The sequence below is a fragment of the Giraffa tippelskirchi genome, chromosome 4 (genome assembly GCF_054371585.1).
Source record: "Giraffa tippelskirchi isolate mGirTip1 chromosome 4, T2T-mGirTip1v1.2.pri, whole genome shotgun sequence".
NCBI classification, from domain to species: Eukaryota; Metazoa; Chordata; class Mammalia; order Artiodactyla; family Giraffidae; genus Giraffa; species Giraffa tippelskirchi.
This window is the reverse complement of record NC_137278.1, coordinates 160,014,068-160,034,591: the sequence shown is the minus strand read 5'-3', so window position 1 is coordinate 160,034,591 and position 20,524 is coordinate 160,014,068. Positions and strand designations below refer to the sequence as shown.

Genomic DNA, 20,524 nt, shown 5'->3' with positions numbered 1-20,524 from the left:
CCTCCTGCAGGGGATCTTCCCAACCCAGGGATCAAACCCAGGAACCCATGTCTCCTGCATGGCAGGTAGATTGTTTACTGCTGAGTCAGTAAAAAGAAGCCCCATTTTTACACTTAAGAGTATAATGTAAACAAATTTCTAAATCTTTTCATATTTATCTGGATAGCTTTATAACAACAGATAATGATAACATGGTATTCTATTTTATGTATGTATCATAATTTATTTCTACTGAATATCTAGGTTATTTTCAATTTTTACTATTATAAACATTTACTATACTATTCAATATAACAGTAATCCAAGTTTATGCCCCAACCACTAATGCCGAAGAAGCAGAAGTTGAACAGTTCTATGAGGACTTACAAGACCTTCTAGAACTAACACCAAAAAGGATGTCTTTTTCATCATAGAGGACTGGAATGCAAAAGTAGGAAGTCAAGAGATATCTGGAGTAACAGGCAAGTTCGGCCTTGGAGTACAAAGTGAAGCAGGACAAAGGCTATCAGAGTTTTGCCAAGGGAATGCACTGGTCATAGCAAACACCCTCTTCCAAAAACACAAGAGACGACTCTGCACGTGGACATCACCAGATGGTCAATACCAAAATCAGATTGATTATATTCTTTGCAGCCGAAGATGAAGAAGCTATATACCGTCAGCAAAAACAAGACTGGGAGCTGACTGTGGCCCAGATCATGAACTCCTTATTGCCAAATTCAGACTTAAACTGAAGAAAATAGGGACAGGGAAACCTGGCATGCTGCTGTCCATGGGGTCACAAAGAGTCGGACATGACTGAGCGACTGATCCGAACTATTGTAAACATCACTGGAATGAACTTTCTTCTACCTAAATCTTTTGTCAGTATTCATAATTATATCCTTTGGACTAATTCCAGGAAGTAGAATTGTTGAAGCAAAGACAATGATGTTTATACATATTGCCAAATTGACCTTCAGAAGTGTTGAAACAATTGTTACTACTGTTTCTAGAAAAAGTCACTGTTGTTGTTCAATTGCTAAGTTGTGGCCAAGTCTTTGTGACCCCATGGAATGTAGCATGCCCGGCTTCCCTGTCGTTCACCTTCTGCCGGAGTTTGCTCAAACTCATGTCCATTGAGTTGGTGATGCCATCCAACCATCTCATCCTATTTATCACTGAAAACATTTGCCAATATGATAGATAAAAGTGGTATTTCCTTGTCTTAATTTGCATTCATTGATTATTACTGAGGTTGATTTTCAAGTGTTTAAAATGGTTTTTATAATGTATGTTGGTCATTTATATTATTCTCAATTGATTTTGTGTCCTTTGCCCATTTTTCTATTGGAGTGTTCATCTTTTTATTGATCTGTAGGAACTCTTTATATTTTATCATTGTCACATTATAAGTAATTCCTTAATTCTTTAAAATCTCTTTTGTTCTTAGTTAACTTAATTTTAGTTTATTTTAATAGGAAGAATGACTATGTACTTCTAGGCTTTCCTCCTTCAGTTTTTCATGTTGTTGACAGAAACTTGAGTGTCTGGCTTGCTAAGAAAGCAGCTTCAGTTGCTTGGTAGCAGCCCAAGTTAGCAGAAAGCTTAGACTCTTCAGCGGTTCCCCCTGGTGATTATATGGTATCCAGCTCTTCTGAGTCACCAAATCATTTATCTTTATCTAGGGACAGTGTTTTCAGTGTACCAAATTCTTCTTTTGTTTATATTTTCAGATGAGGGCATGTTTCAGAGTTCAGATTATCCTTAGGAACTGACATGTTTCTTTTGGAATAAAGGCCAGGATAAATATAAATTTTTAAATAAGGTGGTTTGGCTGACTCCATTCAGTATAGACTCTTGCCAGAAGTAAGAATAATTTACATAAGCACCAGACAGGTGCTACTGGTTCTCTCCATGTTGAAACTGTAAGAAATATTAGTTAATCAGTTCCAACACTGTAATTCAAGCACCCAGTTTTCCACAGGTGCTGTGTTTTCAGAATTTTGACAGTAATAAACATTTTGCCAATGTGTTTTACTAACTTCCCTACATTCCCCCTGGCATTTTATAGCCATTTAAATTTTTTATTGGACTATAGTTGATTTACAATGTTGTGTTACTTTCTATGACATAGCAAAGTGAATAAACTATAGACAGACACATATCTACTTGTTTCTTAGATTCTTTTCCCATATAGGTCATTACAAGGTAGAATAGAGTTCCCTAAAGCATTTTTTCTAAAGTATTTTTTGATGTGGACCATTTTGAAAGGCTTTATTGAATTTGTTACAATATTGCTTCTGTTTTATGTTTGAGTGTTTTGACCTAGAGGCATGAGGGATCTTGGCTCCCTGACCAGGGGTTGAACCCACACCCCTTGCATTGGAAGGCAAAGTCTTAACCACTGGACTGCCAGGGAAAACCCTCCCTAAAGCATTTTACCAGCTGAGCCACAAGGGGAGCCCTTCCCTAAAGCATTTTAAAGCAAACCTCTCACCCCATTTTATTTCACCTGTAAATACTTTCGTATGCATCTCTAGGCCTTCCCACGTGGCAGAGTGGTAAAGAATCTGCATGCAAAACAAAAGGCAGAGGAGACTGAGGTTTGATCCTTGAGTCAGGAAGATCCCCTGGAGGAAGAAATGGCAACCCACTCCAACATTCTTGCCTGGAGAATCCCATGGACAGAGGAGCCTGGTGGGCTACAGTCCATGGGGTCGCAGAGTCAGACTCGACTGTGCGGGCAGACCACATGCATCTCTAACTGCTTAGAATCTTTCAAAACACTAGCTAATATTATCAAACCGAACACAAATAATAATTTTGTATCATCTATTTCTCAGTTACATTAAATTTCTTCTAATTTTGTCAAAGATGTTGCTTTACATTGATTTGTTTGACTCAGAATCCAGAAAAGGTCTACTCATTGCATGTGACTGTTATGTCTCTTAAGACTCTTTTATTATAAAGCAGCTCCCCTCCCTGCTTTCTTTCACACTATTGATTTGTGGGAGAAACTGGGTCATTTCTCTTTAAAAGGTCCCAATTTTTGGATTTTGCTTTTTTCAAAGCTACATCCTCTCTTCCTTGTAGTTAGAACTAGAGGGTTGATTAGATTGAGGTTCAATCAATATTCCTAGGCAAGACTGTTTCATAGATGATGGGTGTACTTCCCATTGCATTATATTATGAGGTGCCTCAGGTCTGATTGTCCCATCTTTAATGATGTTTTGATTGATTAGTGAGTTCAGATATTGTCAACGTAGTCTCTCCATTATTAAGTTCTCCACCGACATTTCACCTAATAGTTTTGGCATTCATTGATGTATGTTGTCTAGATCCATCATTTCATTAAGAGTTGAAAAGTGCTGATTTTTAATCTTACTGTTTCTTCTGCAGTTACTATATGGAATTATTTTTAAAAGCATTTTTTATCAGCAATTTGGTTGTATAGAAATGCAATTCATATAGGAAAGGCAAGACATATGCTTCATTCTTTCCTATCATTTATTAAATTTCAGTAGTGAGTTAGTGGCTTTAGCAACTCCTAATAGAGTTCAATTAGGTTTTTTTTTTCCCAATATCATTATGAGCTCTTGGACTTTTCCATTTTTGATGTATTTCAATCCATTGTCGTAATTATTCTTTCTGATGTTCAAATTGTCCCATCTTAGGCCAGACAGAGCCCCTCAATTTGACTCTTGTATCCTTTAGACATGATTCTGTTAGTCTTTGCTCTTGTGTGTGTATATATATGTATATACACACACATATATATGTGTATATGAAAGTGAAAGTGTTAGTTACTCAGTCGTATCCAACTCTTTGTGACCCCAGGGACTGTAGCCTGCCAGGCTCCTCTGTCCATGGAATCCTTCAGGCATTTCCAGCATTGCAGGTGGATTCTTTACCATCTGAGCCAACAAGGAAGCCCTACATATATAATAGATAAACATATATATATAAAATATACATATATTTTAATTTTATTGAAGTATAGTTGATTTACAATATTAAGTTCTTCTATACAACAAAGTGACTCAGTTATACATATATATATATATGTTCTTTTACATATTCTTTTCCATTATGGTTTATCACAGGATATTAAGTATAATTTCCCAGGCTATACAGTAGGACCTTGCTGTTTATCCATTCTGTATATAGTAGTTTGCATCTGCTAAATCCCAAACTCCCAATCTTGCCTTCCTTACTCCCCCTCCCTCTTTGGAATCACAATTTTGTTCTCTATGTCTGTGAATCTGTTTCATATATGTGTTCATTTGTGTTATATTTTAGATTTCACATATAAGTGATATCATTTATCACTTGTCTCTTTCTGACTTGCTTCACCTAGTATGATAATCTCTAGGTCCATCCATGTTGCTACAAATGGCATTATTTCATCCTTCTTCTTATCTGTAATTTATCTATTTTTAATTAGCTTCCCTGGTGGCTCAGACAGTAAAGAATCTGCCTTCAATACTGTAGACACAGGTTCGATCTCTGGGTCAGGAAGATCCCCTGGAGGAGGGAATGGCAACCCACTCCAGTATTCTTGCCTGGAGAATTCCATTGGCAGAGGAGTCTGGTGGGCTACAGTCCATGGGGTTGCAAAGAGTTGGACAAGATTGAGCAACCAACACTTTCACTTTCAGAGAAGAATTGCTTTACAATAATGTGTTGATTTCTGCTGTACAACATGAATCAGCCATAAGTATACATATATCTCCTCCCTCTTGCATCTCCCTCCCACCCACCCCTCATCCCACCCCTCTAGGTTGTCATGGTTGAATAATATTCCATGGGATATATGTACCACATCTTTATCCATTCATCTGTTGATGGACATTTAGGTTGTTTCCATATCTTGGTTACTGTGAATAGTTCTGCTGTGAACACAGGGGTGCATGCATCTTTTTGAATTATAGTTTTGTTTGGTTATATGCCCAGGAGTTGGACTGCTGGATAAATTGTATATTTTTAGCACAATAGCCTCACTCCACCTAGCCAACACTCCCTAAGGCAAGAATTGAAGTTTCTCTACCTCACTGAGTCTGGACTCTTTAGAAGACTTGTTAAGCTTCACTATCATTAGAATTTAATTCTTCTCAGACCCAAATGTTACACTGAAAAACAAATTCAGGTACCAAACAGGCACTCAATCAATGTGTATCATTATATTAAATTCTGTTCTGTAGAGCCACATATTTCACATGCCAATGTAAACAATGTGTGGACCCAGGATAATTTAGCTCATTTCCATGAACATTTCTAGGCCCACACATATTGTTGTATCTTTATAAAAGAGCTTAAACACACATCTATCAAGCTTAAAAATATCTTTGTACAATTATTTCTGTCATTTGGTTTATTAGCATTCTCCTCACAGTGCTTTGCTTATCTAAATTTAACAAGATGAAAGGTTGATGCTGAGAGAAGCCTTTGGACAGATTCGTTACCTTAGCAACCTTGCCCCAGACTTCCTCTGCCTTGACCCAGCTACAAAGTCCTTCACTGGCTAACAAGATGCTCTTAATGACAGCTGGCTAGAACTTAGGACCAGTGATAAAAATGACTTCTAATCTGGACGGTAACCTTTGGAGGAATATTATCTTTATCAGATTTCCCAAAGAATCCAAATACTAAATGTAGTTCTGCTAATAACTATATTCATAAGGCCATCATGCTAAGTACTTCTGGGAAGGCATTAGTAACAGGAAATTATTTCAGAATAATTGTTAACCTTGCTACAGAAAGTAGAAGCTGGCTGCCCAGTGATTTTTTTATTGGTCACTGTCATTAGATGCCACTGTCCTGTAATATTATAAAATTGTTTGTATAAAGGAAATATTGTCACTGCCCCATTAGTTCCAACATTCAATCATGTTGGGGACATCTGAATGCCTTTTGGAGGTTCAAATTACATATGCAGATTTGTTGGTTAAGTGGTTTCAATACTGAAAAAAAAATCAATTTTTACCTCAGCAAAGACCTTAGATTATCATAAGAATGTTCTTATAGCTGCTAATTCTAGAAATCTCTGTATGAATAAAATTACAATTAAGTAATTACTAACTTAGTTATTTACCGCCTATTGAGTACTTTGAGTTTTAAATCCATCATAACTCACAGATATTTCCTGGCACACACCCAGATGATTACAGCACTTGTTTACAGCTGATACCTCTTATGATTAGTCAGTGTCCATGCTGTGTCATTTACAAAAGTTTGAAAATGGAGTCTTTACACAATGAAACATTGGATTCAAGATTGAGCTTTATTTCTAAGATACTTATTTAGATGCTTTTGCCCTGATTCAACAAATATTATTTTGTAACTGAACCAAAGATCCATCATTAAAATAAAGAATCTAGAAGTGTAGGCAGACTTTCATAGTCCTAGCGCAAAATAAGGAAATATTTTTACTTATCTTGAAGAGCAATTATAGATATTATAAGCTTCTTTTCAGTATATGTTAAGGAAACTATGTGCTTAGGAGAGTTTGAGTGGTTTAGATTTTTATCAGTAGAGTGAATTAGATCCTGTTATGTACTGTTTTTGAACTGTGATGTTGGAGAAGACTCTTGAGAGTCCCTTGGACTGCAAGGAGATCCAACCAGTCCATCCTAAAGGAGATGAGTCCTGGGTGTTCATTGGAAGGTCTCATGTTTAAGCTGAAACTCCAATACTTTGGCCACCTCATGTGAAGAGATGACTCATTTGAAAAGACCCTGATGCTAGGTAAGATTGAGGACAGGAGGAGAAGGGGACGACAGAGGATGAGATGGTTGGATGGCATCACTGACTCAATGGACATGGGTTTGGGTGGGCTCCAGGAGTTGGTGTTGGACAGGGAGGCCTGGCATGCTGCGGTTCATGGGGTCGCAAAGAGTCGGACACGACTGAATGACTGAACTGAACTGCTGTACTGTTCAAGTTAGATCCTGCTATGGACTGAATGTTTGTGTCCCCCGGAACATTCATGGGTAGAAATGCTAACCCCAGTGTGATGGTATTAGGAGGTGGGGCCTTTGGAAGGTTGTTGGGTTTAGATGAGGTCATGAGGATGGAACCCCTGTGATAGGACTAGTTCCCTTATAGAAAAGGACAAGACACCAGAGCTTCCTCTCTCCGTCAGGTGAATTTACAGTGAGAAGGGAGCCAGGAAGGGCACCATCTCCAAGAACTGAATTTGCTGGCACCTTGAAGGTGTACTTCCCCGCCTCTGGTACTATGAGAAATAAATGTCTGTTGTTTAAGTCACCCAGTCTATAGTATTTTGTTATAGCAACCCAAGCTGACTGAGATCCCAAAAATTTACATATCTTAGTTTAGGTCAGTACCTCTCTCCATCACAAGTCATTCCACTGCATTACTTACTTCTGGTTAAGCACACATTTGTGAAGCCCTCACATGTGCCACCGTGCTAAGAACTTGGTTTCTGTAATGAGTCTCAGGACTTATCCTGGCAGAAAACCTAATCCAACAGAAAACATGAGTACATAAGCATAGCAAAGATGAGTAATAAGATAAAAGGTTTTATTAAGAGTTAAAACAAGAAAAAAGTGGAAACTCCATTCTTATTTTTTACAAAACTGTCAGAGGAAATGTTGTATCATATGTTGAACAATATCCATGGAATAAAGGCAAAAAAAATTATTTCATTAAATTTTTGTTGGTATCTAGAAGAACTGGCACATGTAACTTTTCTTAAAAGATGTGAATCACATAATTAACTCATATTTCTCATTTTTTTTGAGTGTTAGGAAGCCCAGAGATAAAAACTCAAAGCTCAGTCTTGGGATAGTGAAGAACTCCAGCCTAAGTTTTTGTCTTCACCAATTGCAAGATCCACATGTCACCTCTGGAATTGCCCTTTGTCTTCATCATTTTTGGGTACTGTAACAGAATACTGTAGACTGGGAGGTTTAACCAGCAGACATTTATTTCTTGCATTTCTGCAGGCTATGTGAAAGTCAGAGATCAGGGTTTAAACAGCAGACATTTATTTCTTGTATTTCTGCAGGCTGTGTGAAAGTCAGAGATCAGGGTGCCAGCAGGGTCCGGTTCTTAGTGAAGATCCTTTTCCTGGTTGATAGGTGGCTGCCTTTTTGATGTATCCTCACACAGCAGGGAAAGCGAGAGAGTGAGAGAGAGAGAGAGAGAGAGAGAACTCTAGTCTTTTCCTTTTCTTTGTTGTCATTTAGTTGCTAAGTTGTGTCCAACATTTTAGTGACTCCATGGACTGTAGTCCACCAGGCTCCTTTGTCCATGGGATTTCCTAGGCAAGAACACTCAAGTGGGTTACCATTTCCTGCTCCAAGGGATCTTGCTGGCCCAGTGGTAGAACCTGTGTCTCCTGCAAGACTCCTGCATTACAGGCAGATTCTTTAGCACTGAGCCACCGTCTCATTATCAGAGTTTTACTCTCATGACCTCATCTAGACCTAATCACCTCATAAAGTTTCCACCTTCTAATACTATCTAATACTATATTGTTGGTGGTTACACTTCCCATATGTGGGAATTGGGTGGGGGTACATAAACATCCAGTCCATAATACACTTCCTCATCCAGAAAGAGGTTCAGAAACCTGCCTTTAAAACTCAGTGATTCTGCCCCTCTGGGAACCTTCCTGAGAAATTTCCCTAATTTCTTACCAGGATGCCTTCACCTTCTCTTCTTTCTTTCTATTAACCTGTCTGTATCTGCCCAGGAGATTTAAAGCATTCTCCCATATGTAGCAGGTACAACCCCTAGTCCAATATTTAGGTGGGCAAGAAATAAGACCCTTATTTTTGTTTTTCTCAACTTATTGTGCCCAGTTCCTGTTCTGCCAGGGTGGTACAAACTTAGTATCAGTTAATATAATATCACTGCCTAGCTTCCAAGGGACTTCATACAACTCCAGCGTATTTAGAGAGTATTTGGTCTCTAATTTTTTCTGTGCATAGAAGAATCCATGGAAAGGTCTGTTGTCCTGTGGGGGCATGGGTCTACACCTTTGCTGCTGAGATGTACCTGGTTCTTGTCCATTTAGCTCATTCAGGCTGGTCTCTTTGTTACCCAGGAACTTGTTTTGGCCAAAATAGTTAATTGTACTTTTCCCAAGCTGTGTTAGATATGTGAATCTCTGGAGGATGCCCACCGCCCATCTGCCTGTATTTACTCTGAACCCCTTTGCTCCTTTTAGAAAGATGGGCAAGGAAGAAGGCTGCTAGAAACATCTCTTGATATCTAGTAACTTCCTTAAGCAAGCTTTTCTTTCTTCAGGAAGCTTTCCTCATCTCTTCAACTCAAGCTTGTTTACTTGTTTTTCATTTTCCAACAAAACTCTGCAGCATATACCATTTATTTGCTGATCATTGTTCAGTGGTTTTCCCTAATCTCATGCCAGGAAAAGTTATTTTCTTTAAAAAGTTTGCTAATGTGGCTATATAGCCCATTAAATGAATTAATAAATTATGTGAATCATGATTGGAATGGTTATGTCCATTTTCAAACAGAGTCCTAATTCCAAAACTCTTTATAAAATTTGAAAATATTAATATGGCTTTTGCAAGAATTAAAAAAATAAAAATTGTTTACGTCTACTCTTCTGGAGTTTTTTTATAAATTTGTTTACTGGTACTGCTTAATCTTATTTGCTTTATTAGATCATTTGTTACTGCTCTATGAGATTTCAATAAACTCTTTAATAAACATCAAAACTTGAGAGAGTTCATCATTCCCTGTTATTTCTCCACAAACACTTGTTAACCCCGTCCTGCCATCACTTTTGTGCCAAGCAGATCACCTAGACATTAGTTTATGATTTATTTATTTTTCTTTATGTAGGCAATAGACCTAAATTATGTGAAGAAACCAGTTATAATGCAATTCAACACAGTGCCACTAATCAAATTACTCCTTCCAAAGACAGCAGCTGGGAATATTTACCATAGAAATATCTGTCTTTAGGATGATTTCTAAAATCAAATTGCTGTAAACATAACCAAGAATTATAAAGACTATCTCTGTCAAGACACCTCTTGAGGTAGGAAAAGATAATTTTCCAGAAAAGAGAATTCTAGCCCTTTCTTAAGGCTAAATTATTCTTTAACTGTGTGGATGTGATATATTCTGGTCATAAACTATACCTGCAAAATGTGTCACTGGTCAGGCTAGGTATAATTTTGTCAGCCTTAAGGATTCATAAATTCAGTTTGGGAATCTATCCTACGGCACCCCTGTTTATTACGATAGTGCTTCCCTCATAGCTCAGTTGGTAAAGAAGCTGCCTGCAATGCCGGGGACCCTGGTTCAATTCCTGGGTCAGGAAGATCTCCTGGAGAAGCGATAGGCTACCCACTCCAGTATTCTTGGGCTTCCCTTGTGGCTCAGATGGTAAAGAATCCGCCTGCAATGTGGGAGACCTGGGTTCAATCCCTGGGTTGGGAAGATCCCCTGGAGAAGGGAAAGGCTGCCCATTCTAGTATTCTGGCCTGGACAATTCCTATAGTCCATGGGGTTGCAGAGTCAGATGCGACTTTCACTTTCACTTTTCTTTGATTTAGAAAAAGACTGTGGCACTTGGGAACAAATACAAAGGAAAAATAGACATCTTAGATTCCTTTTTTTTCTTCTACATTTTGTATCCAAATGATCACCAAGTCCTAGTGATTTTACCTCCTAAAAAAAAAGGTCCCATTGCATCTTCTGTTGCCTTATTTAAGCTGACTTTCATCTCTTTCTAGGGTAACAGCAATGTAGCTTCCCAACTAGTCACCCTACTTGGAGTTTGTCCCTCTCAAAGCCTGTATATATCCTGTTCTAGGATAATGAATCTAGAACTCAACTCTGCCCATCTCATTCTCTTGCTTAAGACCTTTAAAGGCACCCCAAGCCTGAGTTCTGTAGTCTATACTACAAAGCTTTCAAAATTGTGTCCCAGCTGAGCCTTCTTAGGACATATCCCTGCTGCAGACTTTGTGCCCTTGCAACAGTTCACCATCCACTGGCACTTCCATCTTTGTCTTGATGCATAAAAGCTACCAAGGTATGATGGATGGTTGGAACCTAAAACAGAGGAATGCTATTGGCCCACGACTCTAGCCTCAAGCAGCAGCATGGTGTGGACAGAGCATTGGGTTTTTGCTATTCACTTATACCTGACATCTGCATTTCTTATAGCCATATGGTCTTTTCACTTTGGGCAAGTATCCTATCTTTTCATTGATTAAAATGAACATGCAGTTTAGCTTGTGTCTGGCACAAAGTAAAAATGTGGGAAATGTTAATTTCCTTTGTTTTCCTAAAATGCCATCAAATTCTTGAGTTTAAGAGAGCAGTCAATTTTGCTTACAAGTGCTGAAGATCTGTTACAGCTGGTTTCTTTTCTGGGGGTGCCTCACATGCCTGCAATTATGACAGAACATAGAAACAAACATCTTGAAACTCATTCCATAGAAGATGAACAATGAAATTTTTATTGTCTATGCCTAATATTTTGATGGATTTTCCTACTGGATTTCTCCTAGAAGTGAGGTAATGCAGACCTGGATGTGTACTTTTTGAAGGATGGGAGTGAAATGGAAAAAACCAGAATTGTGTGGTGCCTCTTGCAGGAGGGTGACAAACATCAATGAGAAAGCATGAAAGGTATGTATGGCGGCATTCGCATATCTGACCTACTTTACAAATTTTGCCTGTGATTGGCTTTTTCAGATTGAGAGTCTGAAAGGATAATGAACTTTGTGTCAGTGGTTAAAAAACAGAAAATAAAGGGTGTCTGGCCAATGTCCTTAACTTCGAGCCAGACATCCTGATGAGAAAGGAAGAAGGAAGAGAAGCAGATGGAAGAATCAAGAGCAGATGCAAGTTATTTAAAAGTAATACAATAATTCAGCAGGAATGGAGTGGAAATTCAGCAACTTATTGGGTATGACATTTGGATAAATTAAACTGAACAGAACTAGGAAACACCAGATAGGAAAAGCAAAATGAGGGTGAAAGCTAGCAGATAAGGAAAGGAAAAGGAGTAAATGAAAAAAAGAGTTTAAGGCAAAGGCAAAGTCATTCACATTTTCCATATATGTTTAACATCTAGATTTTCATTTTTTTAAACAAAAAATTAATCATACATATTTATAAGTAACCAGACATTTAATGCCAAGTAAGTAAAAAATGTCCTGATTTACTGATTTTCCTCCTTGTTGCCTCTTTATGGCAGACTCATAGATATACATACACACACTTGCATACTCACACGAGACATATCTAGGAACACACATATACATGCATCCAGTCATAGCCACACATGCACAGACACATGCATCGCATGCACCACTTTTAATGTTTTTATGAGATGAAATTTTCAGATTTAGTTTAGTTCATTGCAAAGGCAATAAAAACTTTATGAAATACACATATTCCCTTTTACCAGAGATCTGCCTCTTATTTTAATTGCTCATTTTTGATCTGTAGATGTTCCAGGGGTTATAGGGTAGTAGGGGTAGAATTATAGATGAACTGAAGAGTTAGGTGATACTGGTGGGAAGCTGGGCAGGTGAATGATAAATCAAGCCAGAATGAGCTCCAAGAAAAGAGGACACATAAACAGCTAAATCAGAAACACAAAAATGTCTGTTAAGTAGAGATAGGAACAACTATTTGTCAGAATTTCTAATACTGATTGTTGATCTTTCTGCATGAGAATCATACTGTGGCCATTCTTACTGATTTACTAAATTGATATCTTGCTTTTAGACATTAAGGAGCATAGCTTGCTTTGTCTAAATCAACATTAAGAAACTTCAAGTGGAATTCTGAATTTCACTTACTAGTGAGCTGGTTTCAAGGCAGAGACTGAGTTCATTTGTCAAACTTGGCTTTGCAGGGTAATATTCTCGCTCATGCCTTCAAAGTAAATTTGACTCAGCCTATTGGACATGGAAACAAGTTTCTAAATAAAGGAAACTGTTTTCTCTGCAATTCTATGTTCTGCAAGTCACATTTTTATTTAGATGCCTGTGCAAATGTCATTATTTTCACCTTCAAAGATATTATACCCTGAAGGCTGGAAAAATAATCAGGTCTTCATCCAGTCTTTCTCTTTCTTTTTTGTTTCTCCCTGTCCTTTGCACCTGTCTGCCTTTACCATTGCAGCATAGCTATGATACTTTCCCTATTCATTTCCTCACTGTTGGGTCAGGCCTCAGTATAGAAGCCTAGACAAAAACACAGAGATGACAATAAAAGCTCCCATGGAAATAAAACAAAAGGGGGAAAACATGAAAAGAACTTGAAAATAAAAGGATACAAAAGCACGGTGCATAAAGAATTCAGGAGTTGAGAAGATGATAGAATTAAGAAAAATGTGATAATGTCATTTTTAAAAAAGTGAGATGTTTTCAATAAAAGTCATTGGGAATTGGATTAAAAGGGAAAAACAAAATGTGGAAGGGAGAATTCTTTTTGGAAAGTTCCATCACCTAAGAGAAGGATTTTCAGGCAAACCTATTACATTTTGTCACAATTGTGTAACAAAATTTATTACTAAAGACAGTGCACCGTAAAAATAAACAATAAGGGAGAGAAAATATAGTTCCTCTTTCGCTGCATAAAGTATGAGTTTGGAACTGGCCACAAACTCAGCTCAGAGGATGCTGTATTTGTAAAGGATGCCAACTACTAAGAGAAGTGTACCTGCTGTCTATTCCACAGAACAGAGCTGTCTTTCCAGAGCAGTATAAAAAATTGACATGAGCCTGTTTTTATAACAGCTATGTGGGCTGTGAAAAGTGAACCCCATTCTGCATTGTTTGAACTTGGGCAGGTTTTGAATCTATAAATTAGAGATGATGACATTTTCTCTGCGTGCCTGGAATGAGCCACACTGTGCATGTGATAGGATGTGGTTAACTGTAAAGAACCAGACATATGCAAAGTAGTGCTATGTTACAATACACATATGTCCACCAGTAATCCCAATTTTAAGACACTGGATAGCAGAAATGATGGTTATGAAAATCTGATGGTATTTGGTTCTGAGATGATAGTATCAGAACTGGAATGTTAAGATTTTTTGGTCATTAGAGTCCATTTTCCCTCCAAATTATGGGAACATGTATATAGTTCAAAATGCAATGTATACAAAAGGATAATTAGTGAAATATTTATCCCACCCACATACAAACACTTAATATGTCCTTTAAATATTATACATATAAAATAAAATATTCAACAATTATCATGTTAATAAGCATTTAGAGTTTCTTAAGTTTTTTCTATTATATGTAACATTGCACACAGCCCCTCTCATAACATTTGTGGAGCTCAGGGAATTAATTCAAATGGAACCTCCTCACAATGTGTCTAAATATTTAAAACTTATAAATCACATGCTATTAACTAAAATATATTCTATCCCTATTACTTTGATGAATAACATGAAATAGAAAAACATGAATAAAGTTACATTTCTTATATAACTGAAACTTGGTGAAATACAAAAACTGGAATTATTATTGCACATGTTGCAGTATTCTGGTGATACACTGATATTTGGGTTGATAATAAAAATAAAAAATATGATTCATTATCCATGTACTCTATATAATTTATTTTCTTCTTTAATTTTAGCAAAATTACTTAAGATATTTTAATCAAGATTATCAATAATAATATTGATATTCAACATGTAATTCAAAGAGTATAAAATTTAAATATGTCTGCATAAAAGTATAAATCAATAATACAAAATATAAATCAATTAATACAAGTATAAAATATTTATTAAAATTAATTTTTATGTCTTTGAAAAGTTTTCTTTTAAAATAACCACTGAATGCAAAGGCAAAAGGAAAATTTGATGACTGAATGTCAAAAATAAAAACTTGAATATAGACAAATTTCTTGTATATTTATTTTTTGAAATTAATTAAATCTCATTTAAAATGTTAATTATAAATGTAATCAAAGATAATTGTGTGTTAGTAAAATATTTTAATTTAAATTAAAACTCATTTAATATAAAAGTAAAGCTTTTTGGTTCTGGTGTTCAAAGTCCATCCAGTGGCCAAGGTGTAAGGAATCTGTATCATGCCATGATTAAAAAAATTATTAGTTGTTTACATTGGGTAACGTTCCTCAAGCAATTGCTATTAGCAATTTCTGTGGATACCATCACAATTCAAACGTTAAAATAAACAAAACAAAGCACAGGAAGCAAGAAAATGTCTGATCAGCTTCACTGTAAAAAAGAATGCAGGAATCTACCTAAATCAAATCCCTTATGATTATACAGTGGAAGTGACAAATAGATTCAAAGGATTAGATCTGATAGAGTGCCTGAAGAACTATGGAGGGAGCTTCGTAATATTGTACAGGAGGCAGTGATCAAAATCATCTCCAAGAAAAAGATGCAAAAAGGCAAAATGGTTGTCTGAGGAGGCCTTACAAATAGCTGAGAAGAGACGCAAAAAGCAAAGGAGAAAAGGAAAGATATATCCATCTGAATGCAGTGTTCCAAAGAATAGCAAGGAGAGATAAGAAAGACTAGAGATCTCTTCAAGAAAATGAGATATCAAGAGAACATTTCATGCAAAGATGGGCACGATAAAGGACAGAAATGGTATAGACCTAACAGACACAGAAGATATTCAGAAGAGGTAGCAAGAATACACAGAAGAACTATACAAAAAGATCTTAATGACGCAGATAACCACAATGGTGTGATCACTCACCTAGAGCCAGACATCCTCGAGCCCAAATTCAAGTGGTCCTTAGGTAACGTCACTATGAATAAAGCTAATGGAGATGATGGAATACCAGCTGAGTTATTTCAAATCCTAAAAGATGATGCTGTGAAAGTGCTGCACTCAATATGCCAGCAAATTTGGAAAACTTAGCAGTGGCAACAGGACTGGAAAATGTCAGTAGTCATTTCAATCCCATAAGAAGGGCAATACCAAGAATGTTTAAACTATCACACAATTGCACTCATTGCACATGCTAGCAAGGTCATGCTCAAAATCCTTCAAGCTAGGCTTCAACAGTACGTGAACTGAGAAATTCCAGATGTTCAAGCTGGATTTAGAAAAGGCAGAGGAACCAGAGATCAAACTGTTGGATCACAGAAAAAGCATGAGTATTCTAGAAAAGCTTCTGCTTCTTGACTACCCTAAAGCCTTTGACTGTATGGATCACAACAAACTGTGGAAAATTCTTGAAGAGATGGGAATACCAGACCACCTTACCTGCCTCCTGAGAAACCTGTATGCAGGTCAAGAAGCAACAGTTAGAACTGGACATGGAACAGTTGACTGGTTCCAAATTGGGAAAGGAGTACATCAAGGATGTATATTGTCACCTTGCTTATTTAACTTATGTGCAGAGTACATCATGTGAAATGCTAGACTAGGTGAAGTACAAGCAGGAATCAAGATTGCACGGAGAAATATCAATAACCTCAGATATGCAGACAACACCACCCTTATGGCAGAAAGAGGAACTAAAGAGCCTCTTGATGAAGGTGAAAGAGGAGAGTGAAAAAGCTGGCTAAAAGCTCAACATTCAAAAAACGAAAATCATGGCAACTGATCCCATCACTTCATGTCAAATAGATGGGGAAACAATGGAAACAGTGACAGGTTTTATTTTCTTGGGCTCCAAAATCACTGTAGATGGTGACTGCAGCCATGGAATTAAAAGATGCTTGCTCCTTGGAAGAAAATTTATGACAAATCTAGAGAATGTATTACGAAGCAGAGACATTACTTTGCTGACCAAGATCCATCTAGTCAGAGCTATGGTTTTTCCGGTAGTCATGTATGGATATGAGGGTTGGACCATAAAGAAGGCCGAATGCCGAAGAATTGATGCTTTTGAACTGTGGTGTTGGAGAAGACTCTTGAGAGTCCCTTGGACTGCAGGAAGATCAAACCAGTCAATCCTAAAGGAAATCAACCCTGAATATTCATTGGAAGGACAGATGCTGAAGCTGAAACTCCAATACTTTGGCCACCTGATGCAAAGATCCGACTCATTAGAAAAACCCTGATGCTGGGAAAGACTGAAGGCAAGAGGAGAAGGGGAAGACAGATGGTTGGATGGCATCACTGACTCAATGGACATGAGTTTGAGCAAGCTCTGGGAGATGGTGAAGGACAGGGAAGCCTGGCGTCGTGCAGTCAATGGGGTCTCGAATTGTTGGACATGGCAGCAACAACTGCATTCTTGCCATCTGAGAAGAACATTTAAGTTATTAGTCTTTACTCTTAGGAAATGCTTCTGTAGCCTATACCTTTCCTATTCCCCAAGGCAGTGGTCATTTCTGATGCTGGCAATGGCACAGCCCACAAATTTCTAGCATATTTGGATAGAGTCACCTTTCATTTGAAGACATAGGGCAAAAAATGTGGGGCTTTTCCTTGGGAACTGAATGGCATTAAGAATGTGAACAGATGTTTAGAGGTACAGTTTGCATTATCCTGGGCTGAGTGCCAGATGCTGTGTGACAAACGTGTTCCCATACTCTTTAATACATCCATTGTGTAGGTGTGATAAATAGAACCTTCTCAAATCATCAAAAGAGGCCTTTTTTGCCCATGTCAAATATTTCATACTGAAGGGACTATCTCTGAATATATTTTATTTATATTGTCTGCAGGACGAATTCCTTGGAAATCAATTTTATCAAAGGGTATAGTAGGCATTTTAATTGTTGACAAACAGTAGGCATTTTAATTGTTGACAGATACTGCCAAATTGCTCTTCTCGGTGATTGTGCAATTTGCAATATCATCAGAAATGTAAAAAATGGCTATTTCCCCACATCCTCATTATCAGAGTATTTCAGCAAACTTTAGTGATCTTTGCCAACGTTAATACCTAGTTGTAGTCTGAATTTGCATTTCTCTTATTATGGGTCAGGTGAACAGCTCTTCATATATTTACATTGCTATTCATATTTTCTATCCAGTAAAAGCTCTTCATACTCATTGCCCATATTTCTACTGGGTTATTCATCTTTTGCTTTTTGATTTGTAGATTCTTTTCATATATTAGAAAAGTTATCCTTTTGTTTTGTTGTGCATTGCAATGTTTTCCCCAGGATTTTTCTTTTTTTGCTTTGTTTTTCTGCTATTACTTACAGAAATTTAAGACATTCTTCTGTAGTCAAATTTATTAATAATTTAATTATGACCACTGGGATTTAAAAAAATAATACTTTAAAGGCCTTTCCCACTTGAAAGTAAAAAAATAAATACTCCTCATGTCTTCTTTAATTTTTTTAAGGTTTTATTTTCACCTTTAAATCTTTGATCTATTTGGGATTTATTTTTGTGGATATTGTGAGGCAAGTAGTCAATATTTTTCTCTGATGCATAGTCTAGTGTTCCAATTATATAACAATATTTTATCTTTAAAGTAAGAATAGAACTATCCAATTTGAAATATTATCTTCAGTGTATTTAAATTTAAATACATATTTGAGTCTTTTTAAGGGGCTTCTAGACTGTTATATTGTATCTATTTGCATATTCATATTATGGCTTGTATCATATTATTTAATTATTATAATTTTATTCTACATTTTAATATTTTGTGGGGCTAATCTCACATTGGGCTCCCCTGGTGACTCAGTGGTAAAGAGTCACTCAGAATATGCCTGCCAACAGTACAGGAGACGTGGGTTCAATCCTTTGGTTGGGAAGATTTCCTGGAGAGGGAAATGGCAGCCTACTCCAGAGTCTTGCTTGGGAAATTCCATGGACAGAGGAGCCAGGTGGGCTATAGTCCATGGGGTTGCAAAGAGCTGGGCATGACTGAGTGACTAAACAACAACAACAACAACAATGACAATCTCATGTTACAAATTTTTTCCAACAAACTTAGGTACTATTCTTTTTTTTTTCCTTTTATGGACTAGAATAAATAACTTTAATTCCAAAAGTAATCCACTTGGTAGACTTTGGATATGTGCAAATTGTTAAACTAACAAAAACTTACAGCTTTAAGATGATAAAACTTCCTGGAAAAATGTAGAATGTCTTTCCATTACCTTAAATAATTTTTGTGGGACTTTTTTCAGTTGCTCAGTTCAGTTCAGTTCAGTCGCTCAGTCGTGTCCGACTCTTTGCGACCCCATGAATCGCAGCACGCCAGGCCTCCCTGTCCATCACCAACTCCCGGAGTTTACCCAAACCCATGTCCATCAAGTCGGTGATGCCATCCAACCATCTCATCCTCTGTTGTCCCCTTCTCCTCCTGCCCCCAATCCTTCCCAGTATTAGGGTCTTTTCCAATGAGTCAACTCTTTGCATGAGGTGGCCAAAGTATTGGAGTTTCAGCTTCAACATCAGTCCTTCCAATGAACACCCAGGACTGATCTCCTTTAGGATGGACTGATTGGATCTTCTTGCAGTCCAAGGGACTCTCAAGAGTATTCTCCAACACCACAGTTCAAAAGCATCAGTTCTTCGGTGCTCAGCTTTCTTTATAGTCCAACCCTCACATCCATACATGACTGCTGGAAAAACCATAGCCTTGACTAGACAGACCTTTGTTGGCAAAGTAATGTCACTGCTTTTTAATATGCTATCTAGGTTGGTCATAAATTTTCTTCTAAGGAGTAAGCATCTTTTAATTTCATGGCTGCAGTCACCATCTGCAGTGATTTTGGAGCCCAAAAAAATAAACTCCGTCATTGTTTCCTTTGTTTCTCCATTTATTTGCCATGAAGTGATGGGACCGGATGCCATGATCTTAGTTTTCTGAATGTTGAGCTTTAAGCCAACTTTTTCACTTTCTTCTTTTACTTTCATCAAGAGGCTCTTTAGTTCTTCACTTTCTGCCGTAAGGGTGGTGTCATCTGCATATCTGTGGGTATTGATATTTCTCCCGGCAATCTTGATTCCAGCTTGTGCTTCCTCCAGCCTAGCATTTCTCATGATGTACTCTGCATATAAGTTAAATAAGCAGGGTGACAATATACAGCCTTGACGTACTCCTTTCTCAATTTGGAACCAGTCTGTTGTTCTATGTCCAGTTCTAACTGTTGCTTCCTAACTTGCATACAGGTTTCTTAGGAGGCAGGTCAGGTGGTCTGGTATTTCCATCTCTTGAAAACTTTTCCACAGTTTATTGTGATCCACACAGTCAAAGGCTTTGGCATAGTCAATAAAGCAGAAATAGATGTTTTTCTGGAACTCTCTTGCTTTTTCGATGATCCAGAAGATATTGGCAATTTGATCTCTGGTTCCTCTGCCTTTTCTAAAACCAGCTTGAACATCTGGAAGTTCACGGTTCACATATTGTTGAAGCCTGGCTTGGAGAATTTTGAGCATCACTTGACTAGCGTGTGAGATGAGTGCAATTGTGCAGTAGTTTGAACATTGTTTGGCATTGCCTTTCTTTGGGATTGGAATGAAAACTGACCTTTTACAGTCCCGTGGCCACTGCTGAGTTTTCAAAATTTGCTGGCATATTGAGTGCTGCACTTTCACAGCATCTTCTTTTAGAATTTGAACTAGCTCAACTGGAATACCATCTCCTC

At 37.4% G+C, this 20,524-nt stretch overlaps 1 long non-coding RNA gene across 1 annotated transcript in view; it reads left to right on the top strand.

The window, feature by feature from the left end:
- Positions 1 to 20,524, top strand: part of LOC145546965 (uncharacterized) — a 473,665-nt gene that overhangs the window by 248,576 nt on the left and 204,565 nt on the right. Inside the window, exon 4 of the long non-coding RNA XR_014083422.1 lies at positions 11,505 to 11,625. This is a non-coding gene — a long non-coding RNA (uncharacterized LOC145546965). The remainder of the gene's footprint in view (positions 1 to 11,504; positions 11,626 to 20,524) is intronic.